The sequence below is a fragment of the Corvus kubaryi genome, unplaced genomic scaffold (assembly GCF_017639235.1).
Source record: "Corvus kubaryi isolate FWS band 111438036 unplaced genomic scaffold, C.kubaryi_AGA036_p1.0 65021, whole genome shotgun sequence".
NCBI lineage: Eukaryota > Metazoa > Chordata > Aves > Passeriformes > Corvidae > Corvus > Corvus kubaryi.
The window spans coordinates 75,872-85,824 of NW_024581700.1; the positions used below are offsets into that span (position 1 = coordinate 75,872).

General features: G+C 41.1%; 1 long non-coding RNA gene across 1 annotated transcript in view; it reads right to left on the bottom strand.

Moving 5' to 3' along the window:
• LOC121672871 overlaps nucleotides 1-8,008 on the bottom strand; it is a 34,882-nt gene extending 26,874 nt beyond the window's left edge. The window contains exons 1-2 of the long non-coding RNA XR_006019066.1: nucleotides 7,862-8,008; nucleotides 5,102-5,199 (exon numbers count right to left, since the gene is read on the bottom strand). This is a non-coding gene — a long non-coding RNA (uncharacterized LOC121672871). The remainder of the gene's footprint in view (nucleotides 1-5,101; nucleotides 5,200-7,861) is intronic.
• Between the last annotated feature and the right edge of the window lie 1,945 nt (nucleotides 8,009-9,953).

Sequence of the window (9,953 nt, forward strand, 5' to 3'; positions counted from 1 at the left end):
TCTGTGTTTCTCAGTGCTGCTACTTTCATCTTTTGTTATACTGATACAGTAATGATTGCTGCATTTCAAAGTCCTGTGCACTCTTTCTTTTCTGTCAGTCAGACTATCATTCAATTTTTAGGTAGGACAGTAGCAGAGATTAAAATCCAATTATTTTTAAAGATCACTGACAGAGCCAAGCTGTATCCTATCTCCTTTTGGAAGCAGAAGCATGAAGATTATACAACTAAATACTCCAGAAACACACAGAAGAAAAATCTTTCTTTGCTTTTGTGCTCCTTTTGTATGACTTCTCTCTTTCCCGCAGATTAATAACCTAAGTAGACACCCAAAAAATCTCAGCTCCATGACATAGGAAGATCCTCATCAGCACCAACTGAGACCTCATTGAGGCTATTCATTCTCACTTGGGGCTTTGTAGAGAGACATCGCTCTCAGAGCCAGAATCCTTGTCTTTGTGAACAGCAACATGTCAGGTAACTCACATTTGATTTTCCCACTGTTACTTTGCTGCAGGCCCTAGCCCAGCTTCCTCCTCTGCTGGTGCTTTCCTGGCAGTTCACAGGTTTGTCTCCATCAGCACAGAGCTGTACATTACAGTCAGGCCAAGATGGACAGCTCTGAGTAATTGTTTCACAGCACTCTTAAATAATTTCAAATCATGTGAAATGATGAAAAGTAATTTCAAACCATGACAGACTTTTTTGGTTTTCTGCAAGTAGACTACCTAGCAAATTTTCCTGTAGGAGTGTTTCTAGTCTCAACAGAGGATGTCTCCAGCACCCGAGAGCATCGAGAGCACCTGTCTGTTCTCAATGTCTGGATTTGCAAAAGACTTTCTGGGAAGCAGGTCAGAAACTGCCAAAATAATCTGTGCTTTCCAAAATCATGCACCAAGCTGTTTATGCTAGAGAGCAATCAAGCCATCAGCTGGTGGTAGATGGCCTCCCAAATTCCTGAACTGCTGTTTTAGACAGTGCTCCCAGGCACTGTGTTTGCTTCCCACTCTCTTCCCCTTGTTTTTGCTTCCCTGGAGGCTTCTGCTGACTCCAAAAGAGCAAATGTCTTGTGTGCAGAAACAACATGCTTGTTTCATGGAAACTATGTCCATGCTGAAGATAATACTCAATGATTTTGCCAGATCAAGACCAAAATACTGAACACCTTCAAGATCGTCATTGTCCTTGTATAATCCATATGATTGCTGATTAAATCAAGGGTATATTGCAATTATAACAAAGGTTAAAATCCCTGATTTTTGCACAAGGAAACGTGGGAGCTGAACAAGTATACAATAAGCAATGAGGAGTCAGGAATTTCCCTTGGGACTAAGTGCTCAGTTCTAAGAATATCCTTGAAAATTCTGACTTTCAGTTCCAGATTATACATCTCCAAGAAGTGTAAGTGCTGCCTGTCAACACCACAGAGCCAGCAGAAATCCTGTTTTCCCTCCTATCCTATTACTCAGCACAGGGTTAGTCATAACTGCCCAAAATAAATGTAACTTTATAAGACTTTCACTATGCCTTGCTATCCATCTCTCTGGATTATTTAATTATTTCCTTTTCTACCTTACTTGTTCTTCTTTCTGTTTACTGATTTTAAGGGAGTGTCTAGAGCTACAAGTTCATGTAAATTTAAAAAAAAATAAAACACTTCAGGCTCTTCTCTTATGTTTTTAAGTGAATCAGGAAATGCACAATTATCAAATCTAAAACAATTATCGGAAGCAAAAATCCTTACCAAGACAAAAACCCCCACCCAATTCAAACACTGCATATTATCTCTTGCTAACATCACCATTAATAATCTTTGACCATATTGGCAGAGGAAAGTAAATGGTAAAAACTCTCATCAAAGGACCAGAAGATGAAAAATAAAATCCTGGAGGTTAAACCTTGACTTTTCAGGAAGGATGTCAAAGGCAAACTGCAGTAGCTGGTCTCTTTGCTCTACTGTGTGCTCTGCAAGAGAGCACAATGCCTGACTTCAACTCCATTTCAAAACAAAAAAGACATTGTTATTTCTGTGGAATTTAAAAGACATTTCTTTTACCGTAAGAAATATAAGAATGTATTTCTTTTTATATGCAGTTTTGTATGCTCAAAATTACCATGAAAGAGAAATATGTGGGTTTTTTACCATTGTTAGTAATGAAACTTAAAGGTGTTCATTGGACACAGAACTGACATGAGTTTCACAAATGAGAAATTTGCAGGCAGGACATTGACAGATTTTCATATCCCACCTTACAGCAGCAGAGAGAGATAAATTGCTTCATTATCCTGGATATTTCTAATATTAAAAAGCAGAAAAAGCAATAATTTCAAAGCCTGGAGCAACTTTGCCTTTTTCAGCACCCTTCCATAAGACTTTCACCGTGGTTTCTGTAATATTGCTAAAGTTTCCCCACTGGGACAGCACAAGTCTGGATTAGCATTTGGGCTGAGCTCTAGATTACTACATTAAGGATGTTTCAGTGCAAAGGATTTGTTGCTACACCAACCCCTTTTTTTTTCTTTCTTTTTGACTGGCTTGGTTGTAGAAAGTTAACTTGAAAAAAACCCAACCAGACAAAAACCAACAGCTGGAATATATTCTTGAATATGTAAATTTAATTTAGTTTCACTCCAATCCTAGTCAGAGCAGCTCTCAGAGTGAGGATCTGATGGGAACAATAAGAAGCTGTATGGGAATGCATATTCCTCAGTCTACAGAGGGACAGAGAAATCGGAAATGTGTACTCTTTAAAGGTAAAACCCACAGAGAGGAGCATTACATTTACATTACTGAGGTGCCCTTTAGTTGAGATCCAAATTTATCTTACTGAATTACCACCTTTAGGCAATGTATTCTCTCTGCAGGTTGGAAAGTGCTGTTTTGTATGCCCAATATAATGTTGTTCATTTATTAATATTCATGACAATGTCAAAAAGGGATGGCACTGTTATTTTTTGACACAATTTTAGTCTTCTTCCTGTCATAGTTGGAGTCATACTGGAAAAATTGAGGTGGCACCTGGGTGTGGTTTGTTTTACTCAGTATCCAAATGCCAAATAATAAACTTTGTGTGATATCAACTTTAGGCAGCTCAACTCAGCACAACTGGCTTTTGCAAAAGGTTCTTGAAGCTTCATATCAATGCATTTTCCTTCCAGATAAACATAACATTAATGATATCTAGCAACTATCAGTGATGCAGCGTAGTGCTCTAAACATGGATCAGTATTTCAGTGCTGCAGTGACTTTGGATTTGCCTCTGAGGTGATATTGTGACAGTGTGGAACCAGAGCTCTTCCCAGAGCTCCTGTGCTGTCAAGTGGCTACCCATCCACTGCATCCATTCATCTTTTGCTACAGCATTGCCCAAGTGTGCCTACAAATAATTTGTCTGAGTGAATGGTGCCTGCTCTGGAAAAATCAGATAAAATGAGGTTATCCAGCAAGGTCTTCCCAGTTGTAAAATGAAGTCATTAATTTAGTCACCACATTAGATGATATTTTGCACTCTCTGAAATCAAGTTTCTTACCATTTTCTGTCTCAAATGTATCTAATTTAGTACTCTGGATGCTCTACCAAGTTGACAATGCCAATGCATCATTCATGCTTCATGAGCTTCACTTGGGACTGCTTTATTTCCCCAGCTTAGTTGTTTCACTAAGTGCCTTTCTAGTTGCTTCATTAAGTGACTTTCAGATCTCAGCATGGACCTAATTCTCCACCCTGCAAACTGGCCTGAGGTCAAGAAGCTGATCACTCTTTCATGTTTAAGCATTTTGTCTCTAAAGTTCTATCACAAAGAGATTTCCTCATTCTGTTATTAAAAGCAGCAACCTGATCTGGAGGTTGGCTCCCACCAGCTGCAGGGAAATTACCAGGTCCAAAGTCACAGACTTAAGTGATGGCTGCAAGAACTGAAGCCCCTGTATCCAGCCCCACAGTGTTGGATGAAACCCCACAAACCTCTGCTTGGCATCTCTGAGTTGATATAATGAAGTTTTATTATTTGGCATTTGGATACTGAGTAAAACAAGCAAAAGTGTCTCGTTATCCTTCCCCACCCTGACAATAATAACCTTGCTCAGGAGGAAGCTTGCTTGTGCTTGAGACACAGGAGACAAAATCTTGCAATCCCATTCATTCTTTTATCTCTCCATGACTTGAATACACTAAAATGCCAAGTGATTAAAATGAGGAGTATGAGGGAAAGATTGTTTAAGGTGACTGAAAAATTATCAACCCCCAACAACTTCTCTTAAATTCTGTCTTAGAAATGGCATCTTATCCTCTCCACAGCCGCAGTTCTCCAGAGCTTGCTGGGAAAAATCGTGTAGTAGCAAAAAGGTAACTAAAGCCTTGCAACAGAAGACTGAAACAAAGAGAGACATGGAATTACTCTGATAATTTAGCCATCCAAATACTTAAGACTAAAATACCAACAGGAAAATTCTATAAACCCCTGAGAAAACACAAGTGGTGAGATAGAAGATGACAATTTAGCATGATCAAGGATTAGACTGTTCCCTGGAGCAATCAAAGAAGGCCAGAACTTCCCTGTTCTATTGGCTCCTGCCTTACTGGCAGACTTGTGAGGGTGAGAAAGGGATGTTGCATCACTCTTAGGCTGCTCAATGATTATCATTCACCTCAAAAAAATATTCAGGGGGTTGTAGAGTGGTGGCATATAGGTGCCAGAGACTGAAAACCTGAACTGCCCCCATCATCTTGTCATGTGGCATTGTGCACAATCAGTTGGTGCCTTGGGTGATGCCTTCCAAATTTGTCCTTCAGTAGTGAAGGGCTTGAACAGAAGAGCTCTTCAACATTCCTTCCCTTGGTTTGGCTCAAAAGGTCCTTTTGTATCTCATTCACACACTGCTTTCCGTTGCCTATGGACAGGCTAGACTGGGAATCACTCCTTCCATTCTGGAGGAACTGCTGGTATTTTATCATTTTTTGAAATAATGTCTTGGAAAGCTGACATATTTTGTTTTAACATTTTTTGACTGAAATGAACAATGTTGATGTTCCCAAATTAGAATGTTTGTCTTGCTGAACTCAGTTGAAGTTCCATTTGAAGTCAATTCAAAATGAGCATACCTGTGCCAGTGGTGCAGCAGGCTCCTGGCTTGCCACTCGCTTTGGGATGAAGCTGCAGTGACCTCGGGGAAGTTCAGGGTGGGATAAAGGAGCTTGGCCTGTAATGGAGCATGAGAAATAAGTCATGTGAATTTTGACATAATAAGATTTGAAGGGTTCAAGTAGAACATGTTTCTGAATAGGTGATTATGTCCTGCAGTCATTCTGTCTCACAGAAAGGATGTACTGGCATGACAGGGCACAAGAACGGGACATTCCTACCCAGAGAGGAGCAGTGCTGAGTCTCTAACACTGAAAGTGGTTGTGGCAGGTCAGCATGAGTTTTATTTCAAAAGCAATCCACAGCAAACTTTAAGGAAGAGAACACAAGTTCATGGTGTGCAAGAAAAAAAGAAAAGCACCAATCCTGAGCCTGCTTTTCAGTGTCTGTTATTAGGTGTGAGGGCAAAAAACCAGCTTGCAGACAACAGGAGAGTGGCTGACTAGATATCTGCTTCTCCCAGGTCCTTCTCCTTCAGCTTCTGGACAAATTGACTCAACATACTCAGGCTCTGGGTAGGGTACTAAAATATTAACTCCCTCTTTCTTGCTCCCCTTCCCCTTAAGGTAATTCCTTCTCACTTGATGTAATTTTATCTTTTTCCAGGGAAAATTATTCTTTATTGAGACTAAAGGAGGGGAAAGGTGGAATAAAGTGTTAATGTGACTAGAGGGGTTGGGGGATGTAACAGCTCACTTTCTTGAATACTGATGCTATTGTGGGTTCTGTATTTTCTGTGACAGGGCTGCTCAGCATGCATGACTTTGGTTAATAACTTGTCCAAATCAGTATCAAAGACTCAGTACCCTGAGTACGAAATACTCTATTTTTCTCCCATTCCAAATGCAAAAACAGTGTCTGAGATTTCTTGTAGATATTTTCATGCCACTTGCATGACATTTTGAAAGCGTAATTTTTGAGATTTTGAAAACCAGGTAGCCAGGGATTTCACACTGTGAAATTTCTTCCTTGATCCCAACCCCTAGGACATCTAAGGTGTTTAGCACCCAGTCCAAAAGTTTACCTATAATGATACGTCAAAAATTTTGCTCATGGAGTGGTTCAGAGCATTTACCCAGAGAGAAACAACTCCTATTGGATGCTTCATAAGAGAAACCAAAAGTAATATCAAATCTGTTTTTGCTTAAAGTAGAGAATACCTCAGAAAAAGATTTCCAATTCTGTCACCACACTGTTCATGGATGATTGTTAAAAACCCTGGATTCCAGCACTTTCCTGTACAGATTGTAACTACTTTGTCAGAAAGCCTGAAGTATGTCAAGTGCATCATCACAGATGGGAAATAAGGGATAACTGATGGCACAATTTGCTCCAAAAAAAAAAAATCCCACCCCACCCACCCAAGAAAAAAAACCCCAAAACAACCAAAAAACCCCCCAATAGCAACAACAAACACTAAAAAACCAAACCAACCAGAAAACAGCTTCAAATTTTCTAGACATCTTTTGCTGAGAAACACACTGCTCATTGCTCTCCCTGTGCTCAGCACAGAGCTCAAAGCATTCACCTCATTGAACACCAGAAATGGTTTGTCCTTTACCTTCAAGATGAAGTGGACATCAAGCTAAAAAAGGGCATTTCCCGAAATCAAGAATCACCTAGTGAAGTTCAAGGCTGTGGGAAGCCCACCTTGTCATGGCGTGGACATAGGTCCTCTGAGGACTTGGAAAAGAAGCAATGAGAGGAGGACAAGAAGTTGAGAGAGAAGGCAAAATTCTCCAAGATAACTAGTCAGGGTAAATCAACTAATTCTGAGCAAAATAAAGCACCTGAGCTCTACAGAGTATGTCAATTCCTTGTATTACTGTCAGAGCAGAAAGCATTCCATGTTTCAGCATGCACTGTTCATAAGAAAGTTGTGCCATCTTGTGGGAAAATGTGGAAAATATCAAACCATACCTTCACATGCATTATGCAAAATGAAGGACGGGTGCCTCCATGATCAGATATTTGAGGGAATATTCAAATATTGCCATGCAAAGGTCACTATGCAAGGGGAAGTCTCCAGCCTGAGCACTGAAGGACATAAACCTTCAAAACTTCCTGATCTAAAGACTTATGTGGGCTTTGTACTTCTAAGACTGAGAAGACAAACTCAACCAGATAATTTATTACTGAAAAGTGCCAGTCTGGGAGACTTTTCCCAGCCAGCTGTGAACGTCCACAGCAGGCTAATTCTTACCCAAAATAAATCAGCATAGCCCAGCTAACTCATACCATCCTAATATGGAACCTTTTTAAGAAAAGAATACGCAGGTTGATCAGGAGAGACAGCAATGAAAATTAAGGCAAAAGAAGAATATCAGAACTGGCAGAAGAGAAGTTGTATCATCACAGCATCGGTCTCTGCGATTCTTGGCCAAGAGCAAGCCCACGAGACTTCATATCCCAGAGAATCCTGTCATACTAGGAGTAAAAATGAAACCTAGATAATAGCAACAAATGTCTTGGTCAGAGTTCAAACACTCTACAGCTAATCCTTGGATTATTTATACAGTTTGGAACAGTGATGCTTTTCAAATAGACATTTGGACATGAATATTACTGGACTGCTGCTGCTCAGGAATCCTGCTGCAAGAGGCATCTTGGGAGAGAAAAGAGAGAAAAGGGACTTGAATCTGTGGGGCCAGGGCACAGTGGCAGAGAAGAAAGGTGGGGGAAGCTGCCCACTCTCTTAGAAAAGAACAGGTAGTACAAACCTGTGGCAGAAGAGGGCTGTGCTGTATCCTTTCCCTCTCCAGGAGAGAAAGTGCTTGGAGTGCTTTCCCACTGTTCTAGCCTGCCCCTGGCCCTGATGTTGTGGGGAGAGCTCAAAGCCTCCTCTTAGCCCCTCTGCTCACAGCTGCTTCAATAATTGTAGCACACTGCTTCTAGAGGATGAAGTTAATGAGCTCTGTACAGCCCAGGCTGCTCAAGCTGCTCAAGCTTCACAGCTGGGCTTGCCCTTTGACAGGAAAAAGTGCCAGATGTGTCTTATTAGCTGCACTGCTTTCCCACAGCCATTTCAATAAGGCAAAATAGGAAAGAAAATTCTTGAATGCAAAAGAAGAAAACAAACAAGAACACAGGTCAGGACAAGATGTGTTGCCATAAAATCATATTTGGGACACACATGCTTTAAATCTAAAAGCAACTGAGAGATGCTAGACAGTGGAAGGAGAAAGGATATTAAAAAATAAAAAAAAGACTGTCGGAAGTCTTAATAAGCAACAAAAAAGGATGTCTGAAAACTTATGGGTTTTTGCTGCTTGGAAAGCTTCCCTTTTTCTTAACAGTCCCTTGAGATATAAGTGTTCAATAGCAGGGAGAAAATTTTTAGTCTGGTCTGTTATTTTTACAGTAAGAATAAGGACAGTACAAAATAAGGTCAAACATCAAAACAAACAGAAAGTTCATGTGATATGTCCAGAATGTTGACAGAAGCTATTTTAAGTGAGTGTAGGTCCATGGAGTAGGGCAAGACTCAATGTGCTGAACTTTAAGCTTTAACCTAAGTTGGAGATTCAGTGCATTCTGTTCCCTGGAAGTCAATATAGAGAGAGGGGCTACAAAGAGAGAAGCTAAGGATCTCTCCTCAATGTTTGAATTTTGGCAGATTGAACCAGGACTGCTGTGGTCATATTCACGTTGGGGATGTTTGGTTCAGGATACCAGACTCACATGTGCTGGTTTTGGCTGGAATAAGAGTCAGTGTTCTCCAGAGTAGCTGGTTTGGGGCTGTGTTTTGGATTTGTGCTGGAAACAGTGTCAATAACTCAGGGATGTTTTGGTTATTGCTGAGCAGAATTTACACAAAGACCTTTCTGCCTCTCTCATCACCCCACCAATGAGGGGGCTGGGGGAGCACAAGGAGTTGGGAGGGGACAGAGCTGGGACAGCTGATCCCAGTTGGCCAAAGGGATACCCCAGACCAAATGGTGTCATGAAGTGAGCCTGGACAGAGCGCTGAGTAGCCACAATAATATTGTCCCTAGGCTGGCTCAGGCAGAGATAGCTCTGAAGGTTTTGGGGTTTTTTGCAGAGCATCTCCTTTGCCTGGGGTTGCTAGGAAGCACAGAGAATGACAAACATCACTCACACCATTGTCTCAACTTGACCAAAGCTGTTGTCCAGCACCCTGCCTTGTGGCACGCAGCATTACCCACTGGCACGCAGACTAAGCAGAGCCAGCCTTGGCAACAAGGCTCTTGACACCTGCAGCCTTAATACTCAGGGAAACCACAAAGGCTGCTGGTTTTGCTGGTGCAGGAGAATGTCAGCCTGTACCAGCATCAAGTCCTTCGCAGCAAAGTGCAGCAGGGATTTGTTAAACCAGACAGAAGGGAAAATGAGCCACAAAGGTGGGATCTGGCCCTGATACCAAGAAGAGAGAAAGAGAGAGAGAATTAGCAAGGAGTCAGCTCCAGCACCATGCTGCATAAGGCTTTTTTGCATGTGAAGATGGATTATGTAAAGCTATCCCAAACACATCATGCATTGGTGAGCTTCACTCAGGAAGGCTCAGGCTTTTAGCTTTATTAATTGGGGCTTCCTCTGATGACAACATCAACTCTGCTGAAGGAAGTAGGACTGTATTTGAGGAAAGACCTAATCAGGCCAGTAGCAACTACGTATTCCCACTGCTGAATGGCCTCTTTGTCAATTCAGCACAGATGTTTGATTGTATCCTGGTTGCTTGGCTTCCTTTTTATGTACAGCCTTACTAGTGTGATTTTAAAAAATTGCAATAACTGTCTTCCATATTTGCTTTAAATTCCTCCTTGTTGGTTTTGACTTTTCAAAAAATATAAC